The 10,676-nt window shown below is 31.4% G+C and overlaps 1 long non-coding RNA gene across 11 annotated transcripts; it reads right to left on the minus strand.

Moving 5' to 3' along the window:
* Positions 1-411: 411 nt before the first annotated feature.
* Positions 412-9,760, minus strand: LOC110898993. Of its 11 annotated transcripts, none has more exons than XR_004875915.1 (11): positions 9,491-9,760; positions 3,914-8,135; positions 3,714-3,829; positions 3,202-3,424; positions 2,828-2,934; positions 2,500-2,652; positions 2,123-2,283; positions 1,985-2,038; positions 1,790-1,888; positions 918-1,111; positions 412-828 (listed from the first exon to the last, which is right to left on the minus strand). It is a non-coding gene; the product is annotated as an uncharacterized LOC110898993 (long non-coding RNA). The 11 variants fall into 11 exon arrangements; XR_004875920.1 differs by having other exon boundaries at positions 2,123-2,652; positions 3,202-3,293; positions 3,359-3,424; positions 7,726-8,135; positions 9,491-9,754; XR_004875916.1 differs by having other exon boundaries at positions 7,726-8,135; positions 9,491-9,751.
* Between the last annotated feature and the right edge of the window lie 916 nt (positions 9,761-10,676).

The following is a 10,676-nucleotide window of genomic DNA, read 5'->3' on the forward strand; positions in this document are numbered from 1 at the left end:
TTATAGATAAAATTTAAATTTTAAATAAAAAAGATTTAAATATTATATTAGAATTTTTTTTTCATTGTAAATCTAAACTCTAAAAAATATGTTTTAAATCTAAACAATCCTGTGTTTATCGTCTTTCCAAAGTAATTAATTCGGTATAAATGTTTTTGTTAGTCATGTTTCATTATTGCAAGCAAAGACTTCAAATATATCATTGTTTTTATTGTCTCTATCTGAACACTCTAAATTTTTGAAATTATAATTATAAATAATAGTAAAATATGATTATACTAGGTTATCACCCGGGAATGCTTCCCGGGTTGTTTATTTTTATTAGTTAATAAACATGTTTTTTTTATTAAAATGTAACATATTATTTCATTAAACTTTTACACACATTGATTAATTGTTAATACAATAACAAATTAAAAAACGTCTTCATAGATGTTAACAATAACAACTTAAGTAAATAGTGTCATTCAATGACATAAAAATGCGAAAAATTTAACCAGCTTCATTTGAGTGGTCAAGAAATTAAAGAAAAACAAAACTCCACTACTTATCATCCTAACCAAACTCAATTCCCACACGGGATACATTTAATAAACAAATGACCCGACGCGACCCGACGCGACCCAACTCGAACGTACCGAACTTCAATGCTGCATCACTTGTGATACCAAATTCAGCAAAAAAGACGGTGCAATCTTGTTTGTGTTCTCTTTCACCTCCGCTCCTTCATCTTCGTTTTTGAAACACGCAACTACACTTGTGATTTCTTGTACTAAATCGACGATTACGCCCATAAGATATTGAGCGTGTATCGCTTCGGGGACACTGCTGTTAAAAGTATAAACGTGGTGACCCGTTTAATCAGTGTTTAATGGTTTTTATTCGATATAATAAAAGGAAGTAAATTGAAAGCTTACTTTAATTTGCCATAAGTAAGGAGGGAAATATTTGATTCTTTAATCTCTCTTATTGATGTAGGGTTTCTGAATATACCATTTGCTTCGAGAACAACTCTGTCCAATCCGTCGGATATGGCCAACTTCTTAGCTTCTTCTAATGAATTCATACGCTCGTCATCAAAAATCTCATTTCCGTCGCTTATCAAGCAGACCTGACAATGAAAATATATCTAGTTATGAATGGATCAATTCAGGTTGTGTTTTATCTCAAACGATTATAAATATCAAAACCTAAGATTTAAGAAAGGAAAAAAATTTAAACGGGTAGGTTGAAAGTTAATAAAAAACTATTTTAATGGTTTAAACGGTTATCACCCGGGATTGCTTCCAGGGTTGAGAAAATTATTTATATTAGAAACTATTTATGACTAATGCTACTTAAATGTATAAATAAAAAGACTAAACCATGAGGTCAACTAAAGTCCATAAGGTTTTTCCAACACATGCAGTATCAAAATATGTCGAAAATTTAACTTGTAATTTTTTAACAATTTAATTTATCGTTTTTCACAAGAACAATGGTGTGCGTTAGGATGAGTCAAGTATGGTAATTCAAATAAGAAATAGCATGTCTAGTAAATAACTAAAAGCTCAAAGGAGCCACATTTCCATCATATTCTTTTCTTGAAAGAACTTCAAGTGCAATGTAAGTTGCAGCTGACTTTGATTGGGAACGCCAAACTGATGACTGAATGCAAAAAAAAATAAATAAATAAATAAATAAATAAATAAATAAATAATATGAATATTAACAGCCACTTATTATCTAATCTTTGAATTATGGTATGAGGACCCGTAAAACAAATATGAAAACTTAGTAAATTAATTACCTTTGAATACCCAAAATCACATATTTTAAGTATTTTTAACACGAGGAGTCGCGCTTCCAACAGTGTATTTTCAAGCTTAAGATATCCGTGACAAATTTCCTGCAACACAATAATCGATCCAGAATAGAGCTAGAGGCGATATTGTTATGAACAAAGAAAGGGTAGAATGGTAAACTGAACGAAAAGATTGTATACCATTGAATGACAGTAACTAATTCCTGATATAAGTTGTTGAAAGAAAAATCATGCCTGAGCATATAAGAAAAGAAAACATCAAAAGAACAAATCTTGACCACATTTGACTTTTAAGCATTAACTAAATTAGTTACTTACTTTCAGAGGGCTGTTTGGGATTGCTTATTGAACTTTATTTAGTAACCCTTGTTTCATCTTTTAAGTTGAAGTAGCCTCAGTACGAAGTCGGGTTCCTCGGAACCCGGAGAACCCGGTCTTGACCATTTCATTCCGCAGGAACCAAAATACATAAAATCTAGCTACAAATAGTCAAAAATTTATGTTAACACCTTATCTAAAGGTAAATGTTTATAAATCAAGTTCTAAATTCAAGAAACATACCCAAAGTTGCAGGCTAAAGAACAAACCACATACAAACACTTTTCAATGTATGAAAACAGGATATTAATCATGAATAGGGATCGAAACAAATTAAAACATAACACGAACAAAATATGCGAGTATGAAAACAAAACCTTTTTGACAACTTGTTCAGATTCATCATTGGAAGCCTTGGAAAGTGCCCTTTCAGCAAGCAATCAGCATCTTAAGCACCCTAAAGTCTTGAAACTAACAACCTAAGATGCCGTTTCAAGCCTTCATCTTTATCCAATCTTTCCTCTTTGAAACTACAAACTCATATCGGATTTGACAAAAGATCAAATACAAATAAATTTAACGTACAAAACGTACGAACTGAATACCAAAAGATAAAATATTAAGTAAATATGTGCATAGTATAATATAACCCATATGTGATATAAGCAAAGCCAAAGCAAACATGAACTAAATGTCGCTAAATACCAAACTATTGTGTGTCCACAAATAATGTTACATATTCGGTTCCACCATCTTGAATGCACTTTGATAAGTATTCGGATTCTACTTTAGTGAAAGCATGAAGGTTTGACCTGCAAAATTGATGGAAGTTAGATGACCCATTGTGACCCATACCAAAACCATCACATTTCGGTTCGAATTTGTTATGAGGCGTTTCCTAACCCAAGTTACCCAACCCATCTTACTCTCCTTTACCCATAAAAGTAGGGGCAGAACTGTGAACTCCTTCATGTCCCGACCACCAGACACTAACTTCTCTTGCAACTCCATCGAGGTCAATATATCCAAATAATGAAGACTTCATTTTAAAAATAAAAAATAAAATAGAAATTACTCACCAATGGGTTGGTCTTCTTAGAGTCTCCACCAAGCTTGCTCATGGCATTTTCCATACAGGCAAGGTCAACCACAGCTGGAACTCCAGCAAGACCTAGAGATATATCAAGTTATTAAAGGTGAACAAACGTTGGAGCGATTTTATTCCCACCCAGCTACCATGTTTCCGGCTGCAACTTGATATCATTGGAATAAACTACAGCAACCATAGAAGAGAGACTCTAGCTGCAATTCAGTTAACCCAATTATAGTTCAAATGACAAACAAAATGTAATCCAATATTTATCCCTTCAATAATCGGGTAAAAAAGATTTAAAAATTGCTTAGTCAAATATGATTACGACGTTGCTTAGTCAAATATGATTACGACGGCTAGAAATTTGTAAAAGTCAGTTTATAAGTTCGAAAACCCGAAATAAAAACATGGACTTAACTTATGTATATACGATGCTATAGAATGTCAAATTTGATAAACAACAAATTCCTATATTTTAAAAGCTCTTTTTATACTTACTGGATGTAGATGAACAACTTTATTATTATGCATTGCAGTAGCATTATCCAGACTGTAAGTCTCATCGGTTAGTTCTTTTTCTGCGATGTGGTTTTTATAACCGTTGGTTAATCCACCTACAGAAAAAAAACATAACATCACTTTTAAACTTTATAACATAAGTCAAGACTGTGAATTAAAATTATAATTACAAAAGTTACCTTAAAAAATCATAGGTTAAAAAATAGCAATAAATTGTAATATGGCCTCGTTAGCTACAAAGATCAGTTTATTAAACATTATAATAGCAATTCACGTTGATAAAAAAACAACTAATTCAATACCTTTCTTGTTTATTCGGTTCATCATAAGCTCATACAATCACTCAAAATCATGAGCATCGATGATATTAAAAAAAATCTGAATATGATGAAAGTTAACAGTAATGAAATAAAATATAAAGGCTCGCACTTTGCACCTTGAGTGCGCTTAGCTCCTATGACTATGAACTATGGAACTTATGTTTTAGACTTACGTTTTATGCTTCCGTTGTTAACTTAAAGTCGGTTACCTTCTTTAGGTCACCAATTATATTGTGGTTGGTTTTATTTACTTAATTATGTTGTTCAATATGATTGGTGGCTCGATCCTGGTCATGTCACGCCTCCAAGCGGTGATACTCCGCATGGTGGATTTTGGGGGTGTGACATCACCCTTTGGTCACCACTAGTGTTTGCCTTAAGGAAAACAATTTACAAGGAATGCTCCTCCTTATATACCACTTTGAGTTGTCATCCCACCTATGTGGGACAAGTTGACAAAACTAATCCATTTTATTCATATTTGTTTGTGCCAAACATACAACTTCAAGCTTCGATATCTCATTCATCTTAGCTCTATTTAGACATAGTTTGAACACAATCCCATAAATAATTATTTATACAACACATATATAAATATTATTGATATTCAAAATATTTAGTGAAAAACTCATTTTCACTAAATTTCCAACAAACTCGTTTGTTTTGATTGGTGTATTTTGTAACTATGATGTGTAGCAGCTTGCTATAATTAATAAAATTTTTATGTCGTTCATTACAAAAAAAAAAAAAAAAATACATTGAGAAAATTTCAAACCCTTCCCAAATTATTGGTAGTGTTTGTAGTTTGCACACCCACCAATATTTAGAGAGGTTGAGAATCGGTGAAATAACTGAAAGCATGTTCGCAGGAGCATGTACCAAGAGTTTTACATTTTCTTGTTTTCAGCGTCTATGAATTTTTGTCAATTATATAAAATTGTTAATGTATTTTTTTACAATAACTTATATGTCTGCCTTTAAATATCTATATCTATACTATATAATAAAAGAAATCTGATTTGGAACATTCGATGAGGGCATCAATAATTTATAGATAAATTTTAAATTTTAAATAAAAAAGATTTAAATATTATATTAGAATTTTTTTTCATTGTAAATCTAAAGTCTAAAAAATATGTTTTAAATCTAAACAATCCTGTGTTTATCGTCTTTCCAAAGTAATTAATTCGGTATAAATGTTTTTGTTAGTCATGTTTCATTATTGCAAGCAAAGACTTCAAATATATCATTGTTTTTATTGTCTCTATCTGAACACTCTAAATTTTTGAAATTATAATTATAAATAATAGTAAAATATGATTATATGTAATAGGTATTTATGTTGGGAATATAACATTTAAATCTTTCATTAGGTTTGGTAATAACGTAAAATAAAAAGAGATAGCAAATTTTATATTAGTAAACAAATTTATTTCAATTGAAGTAACCATATTTATTTTTATTGAATAAAATAATATAAACATAACATAGATATTGGTTATAAAGTGAATATATTAGTAAACAATTTTATTTCAATTGAAGTAACCATATTTATTGAATAAAATAATATAAACATAACATAGATATATTGGTTATAAAATGAATAAAATAATATAAACATAAAATAGATATATTGGTTATAAAGAGATGCAACTTTTATAATTTAACTTAACACTATAACATTTTTCGAGTTGTAAATCGCTAGCACAATAATACACAAATTAAACAAACAAACAAACTTACCCATATAATAACTCATTGGTTGGTATGAAATGTGACATCCAATGTAAACTCAAGTGGCCATTTAACATTTTTTATTACAATTTTTAGTTTATAATATAGTATTACATTTATATAATTTAGTTTTTAAATTATATAAATGTACACAACAGGTAGCAAGGAAGGTGTTAAATTACAAAAATTACCCCAAACAGTATTCATAAGGTTTGATTATAAATAGATAGATAATTTATGGATTTAATTTTGATTTGAAATTATTAAACAAAAACCCATAAAATTAGTAACCATTTAATCAATTTCGTAAGTTTTACTTTCCCTTCTAGAATCAAATCAGATTTTGTGATAATTAAAGTTTTGTCAAGAATATAAAAAATCATTATTTAATATTCAATATATTACATCAAGTATTTAGAATTATACTCCACTTCATTCTAAATACTAGGTACGTTTTTTTACTCTTCATATGCTATGCATATTATCTATGTTACATAGAAAACATTATGTTTTTTTAGATAAGTTTACCGTGTCAAATAAGTAATATGCATATTATCTATGTCACATAGAAAACATCATGTATTTTTAGATAAGTTAGATATATGTGTTTTAGAACAACGTAAACTCTTAACATACATATTTTTTCCTATTGTAACTAAGATGTAGAGGTCTGTGAAATGTATCTTCACATTTGGAATGTCATAACTTTTTTTTTTAAATTTAGATTTACTTAGTTGTCGTATGGTGTCTCATGTCTTTATTTTTATTTTTTCACTTATATATATGTTTCATTGGTTCAATTGTATATGTAAAGTATTACACTATACATAGTATTTTCTCAACTATAGTTAATTGGTTTTATAGGGTGGGAGTTGGCTACAAAGTCTATTTTTCCTAAAAAGTGTAAAAAGTCATAAAACACCATAATGTCAACCATAAAACACACTCAAAAACCACAAATAACATAGTGAAGAATTACTAAAACACTATATTTGTAGGTTTTGTGTTGTGTTTTGGATGATAAGGCTTTGATTATCGAATGACTAACATTAGTGTGTTTTATATTGATTACCATGTTGTGTTTTATATTCATAGTTGTACGATGGTGTGTTTGAAGTTTTAAGGACTGTTAGGGGTTTGGATATTGTATTTTAGTGATCTCCACTATATTATTTGTGGGTTTTGAGTGTGTTTTATGGCTGAAATTTTGGTGTTTTATGACTTTGTACACTTTGTAGGAAAAATAGACTTTGTAGCCGAGCCCCACCCTGGTTTTATTAATTTAATTTTTGTCTATTCATTTACTTTACGTTTATCTCTTTAGAAGTCCCTTTTCATACCTCTCAAATGGTATAAGACATATTACATTATCAATAGTTTTTATTGGTTTCCTTACTAATTGCGATAAAAGTAATTATTTCGTACAATTCATATTGGTTTATAGCTTTGAATACGAGCATACCTTATATTAATGTTAATGATAGCGAAAGTGAGAAAACTATATTTGGATGGTAGAAAATATAATATTATGCCAACATTAACTCGTCAGAATAATCTATTATCAGATAAAATCAGACACGTTACCTTTGAACAAGAAAATGTCACAATAAATATTAGTAGTGGTACAAAATTTTAAGTTCCTATGACAAATCCTAAAACAATTAACAGATCATATTATTATGAATGGCTATACAAACTTCAATATTTATTTCATGTTTAGTCTGCATATTACTCTATATTATATATACTTAGATCATATTATGAACATATTTTTTTTTATTTCACATTATAATTATGATTCATCCCGTGTATTACACAGGACAATAAACTAGTATATAAATAAATCAATAAGGGGTAATCTCATAATAAACTATACGTGTACATGATCAATCTGAATAAACTGCCTTGAAACCTCTGTTAACTTGGATGTTACTTACCGTCAATGTAAAACTAGAGGTGGCAAAATGGGTGGGTTGGGTAGGTTTGGGTAATAGGTTAGGATGGGTATGGGTTAGAATAGGTTTGGGTTAGAATGAGTTTATTAAGAAATGTGTTAGGATGGGTTTAGGTCAAGATGAGTTTAGGTCGAGATGGATTTAGGCATGATAGGCTAAAAATATAAATAAATAAAAAAATCCAAAAAAATTAAAAAATCAAAAAAATAAAAAAATATTTTTTTTTAAAATAAAAAAATCAGAAAATTAAAAAAATATTTAAAAAATAAAAAAAAATAAAAAATTAAAAAAATAAAAAAATTAAAAAAAATTAAAAAAAGGTTCAGTGCTTTTTGAGGATTGATGTCACAGGTAGTTCTCCATTGATTTGTTGACAAATTCAAAAGTCAAACCTGCAACAATATAGTAAGATTTCAGTTCAAGGTTTTTTTTTTTTTTTTTTTTTGCAATTTAATTTAACAAGGTGTTTGGTGAAGACATTGTATTGCAAGACTAGTAGTGATCAAATAAGGGGATCACTTCAAGTTCAAGAAACAGTATCTACAATTAGGCATTCACAAAAATTTAAAAGGAAATAGTAACCCTCTGATCATGTTTCTTTCTTGAATTGCAGCCTCATAAACACCAATTAATATACACCACTAACAAACCCTAAGTAAAATGGGAACAAGATCAAAGAGCCATGAACAGAAAGTTGCTTTTTTTGCAGAATATGGTCAAGATTAGCAGAAAAACAGACCTACTGACCAATTATGATGACACCCTTCACAGTCAACATATACCCTTTTTTAAGTCTCTATGGGAATGATAACTTTCCTATTGATTTCGCCTTCTTTGACGGTGCACCGCAGCCCGTTGTCGATAACTGGATCCAATACACAAACGTTTTCAACGCTAATTACGATTCTTTAGTGTCCGCATTAAAGGTTATGGCTACGGTGACATGCCGATTATTGTCGGGGAGGTCGGGTGGCCGACCGACGGGGATAAAAACGCGAACGTTAACATGGCGTATCGGTTCTACAACGGGCTTTTACCCCGTATTGCTTCAAACAAAGGAACACCACTTCGGCCCGGCTCGATAGAAGTGTACCTTTTTGGGCTTATTGATGAGGATGCCAAGAGCATTGCCCCGGGAAACTTCGAACGTCTTTGGGGGATTTTTCGATACGACTGGCAGCCCAAGTTTGCTATGGATATTTCAGGACGAGGTCAGAACTCGTTTTTTTGTACCGGCCCAAAACGTGCGGTACCAAGAGAAGTGGTGCCAGTTTAACCCGAACCCGAAAGATTTGAGTAAACTCGGGGAGAATATTAACTACGCTTGTACTTTCAGGTTTGACATGATCTGGACCCTTATGATGACACCTAATAAAAACAAGTTCGGGTTCCGCCACTGAACAAAGTAAATAACTGAAACCGACATAGCATTTGCTATAGTTCTCTAAACTGCTTAAAGAGCTAAACCTACACTATTGCTTAATATTCAGATCTACTGCAATTGAACAGCTAAAGTCAAAAGTAAAACAACTCCAATTCATGCAAAATACTATACAATTACCACAAAACACTTAACAAAACCTAATTAACCAATCAAATCATACACAACAATTCGCCAATCAATCATCACTAGATCAACAATAATCAATTAGTGAAAATCATCACCGATGATCAAAAATCAACAAGAACACAATCATAAACCCGAAGGAATCATTGCGAAAAAGTTTCCGGAAAGTGAAGAAATTACCGGTACGATTCTCATGATGAAGTAAAGTGTAAATCAATGATCAGCAGGATCAGGCATAAGATGTTTGTTCAGATCCGAAGGAGAAATAGAAAGAAAAGTCTGATGCGTGTTTTAGGATTAGAGAGTTAAAAACCCATCTTGGCCCATGTTAAAATTTAGATGGATATTTTAAAACCCATTTTGACTAAATCCCCAACCCATTCTAACTTGCTTCCTTGTTTAAAGAAGCCCAAAATAACCCAAAATATCATGGTTAGGTTTTTGTTGCCACCCCTATGTAAAACATAACTAACAAATGGGGCGGCAATAATAAAACTAGTTTAAATTAAAGCAAATGGTGACATTCTTTCCGATATCGCAACAGCAACAAAAATATTATAATTGCAGGTGAGCCCAGAAGTTAATTAGTGGGCTGTTGTTGGGCTTAATTGGGCCGCAACATATAACGAGAGAAATCAAACGCAGAAGCAGGTTGAAGTGCACAAGTCCTTTCTTTTTTTCAAAAACCCGAACCAGATTTTCTGTTAACCGGTTCCGGGTCGAAACCAGTTTGGTTTCACACCGGTTACCGATTTCGGTTCGTAAACTAGTACACGCAAATTTAATCTTTTCTTTAAGACCCTAAAACAATTACAAAAAATATGAAAAAAGAAAATCAACTTCTTTTAAATTGTTATAAATATATTTTGTTACGTGATTATCAACTCATTAAATAGATTGGTTTCTCCTCCTGAAGAAACACGGATCTAATTTTAGAGTTAATTAATTTGGTTTATGTTTCTACCATAAGGGTTAATCTTCTTATGACTTTCTAAGCTCCTTAATAATCCGATAATCCTGCAAAACAGAACACCGTTAGCTCGTTAAGAGGGGAATATGGGGATTTCCCTCTTAACCAGACTCCGGCGTGAGAATAAGTATCTGCTTTGAGGAAACAAGTGTGCGGTAAAGAGTGAGAGTGAGAGTGAAGAGAAGAGAATGGTTTAACCTGTGAATGAAGGATCCTATTTATAACCGGAGAGGTGTAAGAGGAGATGGGCCTTGGGCCGGAAGGCGACAACTTAGAGGATATGCTCTTTGTCTCACTGGTGTCAACCGTTAGTGGCTTCTAGAAGTTCTCCGGTGCTGGCGCACCATGATTGGAGCCACGTGTCACTGTTGTCGGCCTTGTTGTCCCTCTGCCATC

This window comes from Helianthus annuus, chromosome 13 (assembly GCF_002127325.2).
Source record: "Helianthus annuus cultivar XRQ/B chromosome 13, HanXRQr2.0-SUNRISE, whole genome shotgun sequence".
Taxonomy (NCBI): domain Eukaryota; kingdom Viridiplantae; phylum Streptophyta; class Magnoliopsida; order Asterales; family Asteraceae; genus Helianthus; species Helianthus annuus.